Below are 11,522 nucleotides of genomic sequence, written 5' to 3'. Positions count from 1 at the left end.
CAGTTGGCGTACAAGACAAAGTATCCTAGAAGTGGTCAGTGGGGTCACAAGGTAGCATCCCTGGACCAGTCGTCTTTGTCATTTTCATTAATGACTTACCTAGTGTCCTATCTAGCTCATCCAAGTGTTCAATGTATGCTTATGTTTTTATATTTTTAAGGGTTTTACGGCGCTTGCAACACATTAAAGGTCATATCAGCGCCAGATAAAAGGAAGAAAATGGGATAGTAAAAAGTTCTAGAATTACAATAAAGCATCCACGAAAAGGGAAGACAAAGGGGAATTTGTTCAAATAAGAAACAGGTGTAGATTCCAAAAGCACTCTATCAAAGTACTTAGTTTGAGATCACTAAAAGTCTCATCCAGACACAAGCACAGGTCCCCGCTAAGAGGAACACACTCAAATCTTTTACAAATCATATATAATGTAAAAAAAGCATAATACAGTGCATAACAGAGAGATGATTTACAATGAAAAAATATCATCTCCCAAAACTAACTATACATTCGACTGTTTCCCTCTCAGCGAGGGCATCTGGCCAGGACCAGGACAAAACCAAGTAATCTCATTCCAAGACAAAGACAGAAAGCATGTTGGAAAACAGATTTAAGGGGATAGAAGACACAGTATGTACCCCCTGCCCACTATGGGAGGTCAGGAACCCCACCCAGAATGTATGCTTATGACACCAAGGTATACAGCAACAAAGTAAACAAATTAAGTGACAGGGACAATTTGCAGAAAGATAACAAGCTAGTTGATTGGACAAATCAATGACAACAAAGGTTCAATGCTGGGAAATGCATCGTCTTACACCCAGGAAAGAAAAACTACAGTGCAACCCCTGAATAACGACAACCCCTGGATCGCGACATTGACCTCTGGTCCCGAATTTTTTGCTATATGTTATTAGTAATAAAAACCTCAAAATAACGACATACATGTTAGTAAAAGCCCTGTTTAGCGACATCGTTATAACAATAATCGGCAGTTGATGCCGACGTTTAATATCCAAACATCGTCATCTCAAACTCTAAACGCCTTTGAGATTGCCTTGTTACCGACCAATCAGAACACTTGTTTATGTTTTTTTTTTGGTTGTTTTTCTTTTTTAATATCACAAGATTTAGGTCTACTAATTTTTAAGTGCTTGTAAATTTTGGTGCACTTAAAAAAGTATCTCGGTATTCAAATATCTTCAGCAGTATCATATGGATTTCATTTTAATTAAAATCAAAACTAGATGTGTGTATCTATGTTCTCGTTGGAATTGATTTTCTTGCTTTATTCTTATTTTGTTAAATGGCGTTCAAGTACTGCTTATGATCAAAACAAAGATAATACACATTTAAAAGTGAAATCGAAACTGGTATATAGATAGAACGAAGTTGACATCACTCAGGTACACATAATTGTGTGTTAGTCCATTATTTTTCAGGGTGGCAATGTTGTGAGTTGCTTAGTCAAGTGCATGGCATCTATACTCTTTGTAAACAGGAGAAATACTCATTCTAAGGCTTTTGGATGTGTCCTCTCAGGCACTGGACCGCGCATCGCACTGGTAGGTATTCATGGGTCTCACCACGCCCCTTTTTCCGCCGTCTTGAAAACCCCGGGATAACGACATAATTAATAAGGCTAGCACTATTCAGTATCTGACACTGAATAGTGGTTTTGCACTATTCAGTATCAGATACTGAATAGCGGTTTTCCACTATTCAGTATCTGATACTGAATAGTGGTTTTGTACTATTCAGTATCTGATACTGAATAGTGGTTTTGTACTATTCAGTATCTGACACTGAATAGTGGTTTTGTACTATAATACGGTGTTGTTTTTTTCCGAAACCTGACAAAGAGGGCAGCTGTGGGAGTGAATCTGGGACTCAGAGGAGTGTACACCTGTGGGGAGTGAACCTGGGACTGGGTTTCGGCGGGTTTCGTAATAAAAAGCAATTTTACTTTTTTACGAAACCCGACGACACCTGGCAATATCCGACAAAGTTATGGGAGTTAGGCAGCAGCATGTGTGTGTGTGTGTGTATGAGTGTGTAAGGGAGGGGGGGGGGGGGGGAAGGGATGAACCTGAGAACCAGGGAAGTGTACACCAGTGGGGAGTGAACCTGGGACTCTGGGTTTTGTAAAACAGCAGTAACAAAATGGGGGGGGGGGGGGTTACTTTTTTACGAAACCCGACAAAATGCGGCAACCCTGGGGAAAGGAGGCAAATCGGGGGGCTGAACCTGGGACAGGGAAGTGTACACCAGTGGGGAGTGAACCTGAGACTATGGTTTTCGGCGGGCTTCAGATAATTTCATATAAAAGCAATTACATTTTTATGAAACCCGACGAAACCTGGCAATATCCGAGAAAGTTATGGGTAGTAGGCAACAGTGGGGAGTGAACCTGAGATTCGGGGAAGTGTACACTAGTGGGGAGTGAACCTGGGACTGGTTTTCGGTGAGTTTTGGAGGAAAAAAAAGCAATTACTTTTTGTTTACGAAATGCGCTAAATCCCAACAAAATGGGGCAAAGTTATGGAAAGTAGGCAAATAATGGGGAGTGAACGTGAGACTAAGGGAAGTGTACACCAATGGGGAGTGAACCTGAGACTCTGGTTTTCGGCGGGTTTCAGCGAGTTTCATATAAAAGCAATTACTTTTTTTCGAAACCCGACAAACCTGGCAATATCCGACAAAGTTATTGAAGTAGGCAACAGTAGGGGGTGATCCTGTGATTCAGGGAAGTGTACACTTGTGGGGAGTGAACCTGGGACTCTGGATTTTGTAAAAAAGCAAGACCAAGGGAAAGGGGGAATTACTTTTTATCGGAACCCGCCAAAACCCGACAAAGTTATGGGAAGCAAGCAGCAGTGGGGAGTGAATCTGGGATTCGGACACCGATGAGGATTGAACCTGGGACTGCGAGAGGTTCATACCAGTGGACAGGGAGCTCAGAATGTACTTTTATTTCAAAACCTACCGATATTGTCAAAAGTTATGGGAAGTGGGCACCATTGGGCAATGAACCGGGACTCAGGGAAGTGCACACCAGTTGGGAGTGAACCTGGGACTGTGAGAAGAGGTTAACAGTGGAAATGAACCTGGGACTATGGAAGATGGATACCAGTGGGAAATGAAGCCGGACTATGGGAGGTGGGTACCAGACGAGAATGAAGCAATTACATTTTTACGAAACCCGCCAAAAGCTGTCGAAAATCCATAGACTTAGGTTTACTCCCCAATAGTGTACACTTCCCTGAGTCTCGGGTTCACTCCCCCACTGTTGCCTACTTTCTTTCCATAACTTTGTCGGATATTGTCGGGTTTCGTAAAAAAAAGTAATTGCTTTTTTTTTTACGAAACCCAGTCCCAGGTTCACTCCCCACTGTTGCCTACTTCCTGGCGTGTTTCGTAAAAAAAGAAACACCTCTAAAAATACCACGTGTATTCAGTAAATAGATGTCAATTATAGTCTAATATTCAGTATCTATTATTATTATTATTATTATTATTATTATTATTATTATTATTATTATTATTATTATTATTATTATTTTTATTTATTATTATTTATTATTATTATTTATTATTATTATTATTATTATTATTATTATTATTCATTATTATTATTATTATCATTATTATTATTATTATTATTTATTATTATTATTATTATTATTATTATTATTATTATTATTATTATATTATTATTATTATTATTATCACGTAAATTTTAATATAATACGGCAATTAATTCACGGAAGTTCATCGCTCAATTAAAAATGGCAGAAAGTCTGGCCACATATTTATAATGAATCGGGTTTGTCTTAGATGACCAAACAAACAAACAAACAAGCAAACAACAACAACAACAACAACAACAACAACAACAACAACAAATGAGACAAACAGAAAAAAAGCAAGATTTTAAAAAGTAATAAACAAGAGAAGAGCACATCAATGAAAAACAACAACGAGATTATAACACATAAAAGATATTCGTAATAAATCGATAACTGATTAAATTACCCCAACTACTTGATTAAAAAAAATAATAATCATAATAATAATGATGATGATGACGATTACAACAATAATAATAATAATAATAATAATAATATATAATAATAATAATAATAATAATAATAATAATAATAATAATAATAATAATAATAATAAAAGAAGAACAATAGTATAATATCAACATTAAAGCATATTACAAGCAAATAAAATTATTAAAACAAAAGTTAAAAAAATATCAATAGATAGAAGGAATTTTTAAAATATTGGGGAAAAAAAAAAGTAATCCCAGCCGGGATTTGAACTCTCGAACCTTAAGCTCAGAGTCAAACAGCTTATATCCACCAAGCCATGGTGTCACTTAACATTTAGTGACATTTAATCATCTTATTTAGACATTTAAAAATGTATTTGAATGCCACTCTTACTTTGATATTTTGAACTAGATATGTTAATTGCACAATAGCAGAAATTTAAATATTACGATCAAAATATTTTTACAACTTTGAATCGGGCTGTCAGTTACTGCACGTATTCAATCTGGAAGTAGGTCAGCAGTTTATTTACATTCAACCGAGATTGTCACACTTTTCACTCTCACTATAAAAAAGAGTTCCTTATGGATACTGAATAGTGGCAAAGCACTATTCAGTATCTGATACTGAATAGTGGTTTTGCACTATTCAGTATCTGATACTGAATAGTGGTTTTGCACTATTCAGTATCTGATACTGAATAGTGGTTTGGTACTATTCAGTATCTGACACTGAATAGTGGTTTTGCACTATAGTACGGTGTTTTTTTTTCCGAAACCTTACAAAGTTATGGGAAGAGGACAGCTGTGGGAGTGAATCTGGGACTCAGAGAAGTGCACACCAGTGGGGAGTGAACCTGGGACTGGGTTTCGGCGGGTTTCGTAATAAAAAGCAATTACTTTTTACGAAACCCGACGACACCCGGCAATATCCGACAAAGTTATGGGAGGTAGGCAGCAGCGTGTGTGTGTGTGTTTGTGTGTGTTTGTGTAGGGTGGGGGGGGGGGGAGGAGGAGGAGGGGATGAACCTGAGATTCAGGGAAGTGTACACCAGTGGGGAGTGAACCTGGGACTCTGGGTTTTGTAAAAAAGCAATAACAAAATGTGTGTGTGTGTGGGGGGGGGGGGGGATTACTTTTTTACGATACCCGACAATATGCGGCAAACTTGTGGAAAGTAGGCAAAGCGTGGGGAGTGAACCTGAGACTCAGTGAAGTGTACACCAGTGGGGAGTGAACCTGAGACTATGGTTTTCGGCGGGCTTCAGCTAGTTTCATATAAAAGCAATTACTTTTTTACGAAACCCGACGACACCTGGCAATATCCGAGAAAGTTATGGGTAGGAGGCAACAGTGGGGAGTGAACCTGAGATTGGTGGAAGTGTACACCAGTGGGGAGTGAACCTGGGACTGGGTTTCGGCGGGTTTTGTAAAAAAAAAAAAGCAATTGGTTTTTGTTTACGAAATGCGCCAAATCCCAACAAAATGGGGCAAAGTTATGGAAAGTAGGCAAATAATGGGGAGTGAACCTGAGACTAAGGGAAGTGTACACCAGTGGGGAGTGAACCTGAGACTATGGTTTTCGGCAGGCTTCAGCTAGTTTCATATAAAAGCAATTACTTTTTTACTAAACCCGACGAAATCTGGCAATATCCGAGAAAGTTATGGGAAGTAGGCAACAGTGTGGAGTGAACCTGAGATTCATGGAAGTGTACACCAGTGGGGAGTGAACCTGAGACTCTGGTTTTCGGCGGGTTTCAGCGAGTTTCACATAAAAGCAATTACTTTTTTTACGAAACCCGGCAATATCTGATAAAGTTGTGGGAAGTAGGCAACAGTGGGGAGTGAACCTGAGACTCTGGTTTTCGGCGGGTTTCAGCGAGTTTCATATAAAAGCAATTACTTTTTACGAAACCGACGAAACCTGGCAATATCCGAGAAAGTTATGGGAAGTAGGCAACAGTGGGGAGTGAACCTGAGATTCATGGAAGTGACACCAGTGGGGAGTGAACCTGAGACTCTGGTTTTCGGCGGGTTTCAGCGAGTTTCACATAAAAGCAATAACTTTTTTACGAAACCCGGCAATATCCGACAAAGTTGTGGGAAGTAGGCAACAGTGGGGAGTGAACCTGAGACTCCGGGAAGTGAGCACCAGTGGGGAGTGAACCTGAGACTCTGGTTTTCGGCGGGTTTCAGCGAGTTTCACATAAAAGCAATTACTTCTTTACGAAACCCGGCAATATCCGATAAAGTTGTGGGAAGTAGGCAACAGTGGGGAGTGAACCTGAGACTATGGTTTTCGGCGGGTTTCAGTGAGTTTCACATAAAAGCAATTACTTTTTTACGAAACCCGATAATATTCGACAGTTATGGGAAGTAGGCAACAGTGGGGAGTTAACTTGAGATTCATGGAAGTGTACACCAGTAGGGAGTGAACCTGAGACTCTGGTTTTCGGCGGGTTTCAGCGAGTTTATATAAAAGCAAATACTTTTTACGAAACCCGACGAAACCTGGCAATATCCGACAAACTTATTGAAGTAGGCAACAGTGGGGGGCGATCCTGAGATTCAGGGAAGTGTACACTTGTGGGGAGTGAACATGGGACTGCGAGAGGCTGATACCAGTGGACAGTGAGCTCAGAATGTACTTTTATTTCGAAACCTACCGAAATTGTCAAAAGTGATGGGAAGTGGGCACCATTGGGCAATGAACCCGGACTCAGGGAAGTGCACACCGGTTGGGAGTGAACCTGGGACTGTGAGAAGAGGATATCAGTGGAAATGAACCCGGGACTAGGGAAGATGGATACCAGTGGGAAATGAAGCCGGACTATGGGAGATGGGTACCAGACGAGAATGAAGCAATTACTTTTTTACGAAACCCGCCAAAAAACCATAGACTTAGGTTTACTCCCTGTCATGGTCTCAAGTGAGTAAAGAGCTACTCGACTATGCATAAAGATATATGTAGAATGAGGCCCCAGAATTTACTAGTTACTATAAATGAAAAACAATTAACGATTTGTTTACAATGAAATAAAAATAATGATGAAATTTAATTAAAAGAGATAAACAGTGATCGTGGCAGTTACAAATAGAGATATGAATATTTTACGTAACTTATGATAATATGTCAGGTTCGTAAGTTTACGTTTCCAGGCAGTTGATGGGCTTGGATGATCTATTCCTCTGATAACAGGATTGGACTCGTAAAATTCCACTTCCAGGCAATTGGTAAGAAGTTATTGTGTAGTCCTTTGACAGCGGGCTTGGGTTTGATCCTTGAAGATTATACAATCAAAGTTAAAAGCTCCGGCGTCTTAATGGTGTAGATATAATATCTACAAAGTCCCAAAAGATAAAAATCTTCCAGTATATATATAGGAATAGAGCGACTGGCCGTCCGGCATAGATTGTGGAGAGAAAGTGAGTGTCGAATATTAGACCTATCAGCTTTTATAATAAATGGCTACGTGACAGAATGTAGAACGAAAAGTATTCACTAATTAGAAATTAATTCGAGGGAAGGCTATAAAAGGAAAGACGATCTAATATTAGAAGGTAAAGTTTATCTAAGCCTACCGAAATATAACTGGAGTGAGATGAATTCAGTTCTTAATAAAATAAAATTTAATAAGATAATTGTGAACAACCTTTACTGTGACACCCCCCACCCACGTTTAAAATATACTCTTTAACCATTATGGGAAAGATAGATTTTACAAACGGAAGTAAATTTACTATCATGATACTCTAGCATTAATCCATTGTTATGATTTGTGCTACAATTAAATTATTTATTAACTAGACATCGAAATGTTTATATTAACGTAGGTATATGAATGGGTGACAATAACAATGAAAGATTGTGATTACAAATCATTGTGATGAACAACATGATGGCAATGTGATTACAAATCATTGTGATAAACAATAGTGATGGCAATGAAGCATGATTTAAGTCGATGATATGAAGGTAATTTACCGAATGAAATGAATGAAAATGTAAATGGAATATTGACATTTCAATTATTAATCATAAATGAGTGAAAATTCATAACAATTATAGATAAAGAGAAGATTTCCCAAATCATGAATGGGTATGGTATATATATCCAAACAATACTCAATGTTACATTAAGTTGGGTCATCATGTTTACAAATAAAATTATCGAAATTGTGCGTTCTGATTTGGCATAATTTTCGAGGTAACTAACAGTATGCATGAGAGGTTAAGTTATACCCTTCTCACGTCATTACACTAATCGAGAAAGTAGGTCGGCGTGAATATTTTCACAGCCTGGTATGTGAGAGTTACTGAAAGTGTAATTTTGCAAAAATAGACTCCACCTTAGTACTCTACTATTATTCATTTTGTTATTTCTTATGTACGTGAGTGGTTTATGGTCCGTTTCGACCACAAATTCTTTTAGCAGTAGATATCTGCTGAATGTCTTTAACAATTAACAAGTCTCAGGGGCAGACATTAAGCAAGGTGGGGATTTTCTTACCACAACCGGTATTCACACACGGACAACTTTATGTTGCTGTATCACGGGTCAGAGGCTATAGTGGCTTACACTTCATGTTGGGCCACACAGAAAAATCAACCGAAGATATACCGAATTACACAGACAACGTTGTTTACCAATCTGCCCTCATTAAGATGGTGAGTACAGTTTCGAATGAAAATAGTTCTTTCCCCGCGAAATTGCGGGCTTTTTACTAGTAACACAAAAATTTCCATAATAAATGAAAATTAATGATTTATTTATCTTTATTAGTCATGATAGCGGAACACCACTCGATTTTGCAGCGTTGTTTACAGTAGAAAACGGTAGGGGCTGCCTGTGATTGTGAAAATACTAACGAAAGAGTGAAAACGGAGAGGCTTCGTTAAGGAACAATACAGACAATGGACGTACAAACCCTTCGTCAGCACAACAATACACAAATTAACTTGGAAAACAATTAAAATAAATGTACTAGAAGTAGTAGTCGTAGTAGTAGTAGTAGTAGTAGTAGTAGTAGTAGTAGTAGTAGTAGTAGTAGTAGTAGTAGTAGTAGTAGTAGTAGTAGTAGTAGTAGTAGTAGTAGTAGTAATAATAATAATAATAGTAGTAGTAGTGGTAGAAGTAGTAGTAGTAGTAGTAGTAGTAGTAGTAGTAGTAGTAGTAGTAGTAGTAGTAGTAGTAGTAGTAATAATAATAATAATAATAATAATAGTAGTGGTAGAAGTAGTAGTAGTAGTAGTAGTAGTAGTAGTAGTAGTAGTAGTAGTAGTAGTAGTAGTAGTAGTATCGTAGTGGTAGTTGTAGTAGTAGTAGTAGTAATTGTGTTAGTAGTAGTAGTAATAATAATATTAGTAGTAATAGTAGTAGTAGTAGTAGTAGTAGTAGTAGTAGTAGTATATAATAATAATATTAGTAGTAGTAGTAGTAATAATAGTAGTAGTAGTAGTAGTAGTAGTAGTAGTAGTAGTAGTAGTAGTAGTAGTAATAATAATAATAATACTTTATTGCATCCCAAAAAGGAAATGTTTTGTACAGACGTGTTATAATTAACACAATAAGATAAAAATACAATGGAAATAGGATGTATATATAAAAAAGGAGCAGCTCCAAAACCAGAGCTGCGTTTTATAATATGAATAATTTCAACACTGTAAAATAGTTAAACACTGACATCCTTTCTGGAAGATATAGACTACGCTGATGATATCGCGTTAGTTTCCAGTACACACAGAGACGCCTCAGAGAAACTAAACGTACTACACAAGAACGCCTCGAAAATTGGACTGAAAATAAATTTCGATAAGACAGTGTACATTGGGGTGAACCCAAAACATGACAGTGAAATTAGGATAGATGAACATATAATTGAAGAGGTAACAGAGTTCTCCTACCTCGGATCCAAAATAACAGACGACGGAAATGCAGAACATGATATCAAGCACAGAATTCAAAAGGCAAACCAGGCTTTCGGCATGCTGAAAAACTATTGGAAATCAAAGCACATAATGAGAAAGATAAAGCGGAAAATATACAAGAGCAATGTTTTAAGTTTACTGCTTTATGGAAGGAAAGCTGGAAAATGACATCCTCCTTAATACAGAAACTAGAAGCCTTTCAGAACAAGTGTTTAAAAAGAATTTTTAATTTATTTTGGCCTACAAAAATAAAAACAGATCTATTCAAGAAAGCTGACTGCACTAGCATTGAAAACCAAATAAAAAGAAGAAGATGGCGTTGGCTGGGTCATGTGGCCAGAATGGAAAAAGGGTCACTTCCCAAGACAGCCTTGTACTGGACAGCAGATGGGAAGAGAAAGCGGGGAAGACCCAAAGAAACCTGGCGAAGGACCATGGAGAAAGAATTAAAGGAAGCAGGCCTGTCCTGGAATACAGCCACCGCAAAAGCAGCCGATCGCAAAAAATGGAGATGTCTGGTGGATGCCCTGTGTGCCTCAAGGCCAGAAGAGGATTAAGTAAGTAAGTAAAATAGTTAAAACTGTCACTATAAATTGAAAATTGAAAAGATTGCAAAACAAATAAATTAATAAATTAATATTTACATTTTTTGAAAGTAAAAATGCGAAATAATTATATAAAATGATTATTGCTTGTTGTTATAAAGCCTAATACTGGACGGTAGAAAAGATTTTCGGTATCTCTCTGTTTTCGTTGAAATAGAGAAAGGGCGACCACTCCTTCCTGACATAATAACTGATGGTCTTAGTGGATGATACTGGTCATTTAATATTTTAATCATTTTATTTATACAAAATTTCTCGTATAAAAGATCTACATCGTCAACATCACTTATATAGCGTTTAATGGATTTTTAAATATTTGAATTTATTTTTTTCCTTTCCACTGCTAAGCAATTGCCTCCCCAAGCTGTTATACAAAATGACAAAACACTTTCGATTACTGCTCTATAAAATAATGTGCAGAGGGTTTTATCTATTCTAAACTGAGAGAGTTTTGATAAAAAATATGTACGTCTGCACATCCTATGCATAATTATTTTCAAGTGTTCATCCCACTTGAGCCTGTCATCAATCGTTACACCAAGGTATTCGGAGTGAGGAACTCGCTGGACGAATTGGTCCTTTAATTTTAACGGTTCTATCGGTTCCGTCACTCTCCTAAAGTCAATAACTAGCTCCTTTGTCTTGCTTATGTTAAGCTCTAGGTGGTGGGCATCACACCAAGACACAAATCTATCAACTTCTTGCCTATAAGCCACTTCGTTGCCATTTGTTATGAGGCCTTGAAGAGCGGTGTCATCTGCAAACTTTATTAAAGGTACACTCAGGTTTTGACTTCTACAGTCATTCGTGTATATTGTGAATAATACAGGGGACAATACACAACCTTGAGGAGCACCAATATTTGGAGTTATACAGGAAGATATGTTTTGTCCTAATTGAAAATATTGTGCTCTCTCCGTAAGAAATTCGA

Source organism: Berghia stephanieae, chromosome 4 (genome assembly GCF_034508935.2).
Source record: "Berghia stephanieae isolate SIO BIC M18660-M18661 chromosome 4, UCSD_Bste_1.3, whole genome shotgun sequence".
In the NCBI taxonomy this organism is placed as follows: Eukaryota; Metazoa; Mollusca; class Gastropoda; order Nudibranchia; family Aeolidiidae; genus Berghia; species Berghia stephanieae.
This window is presented reverse-complemented; position numbering follows the sequence as displayed.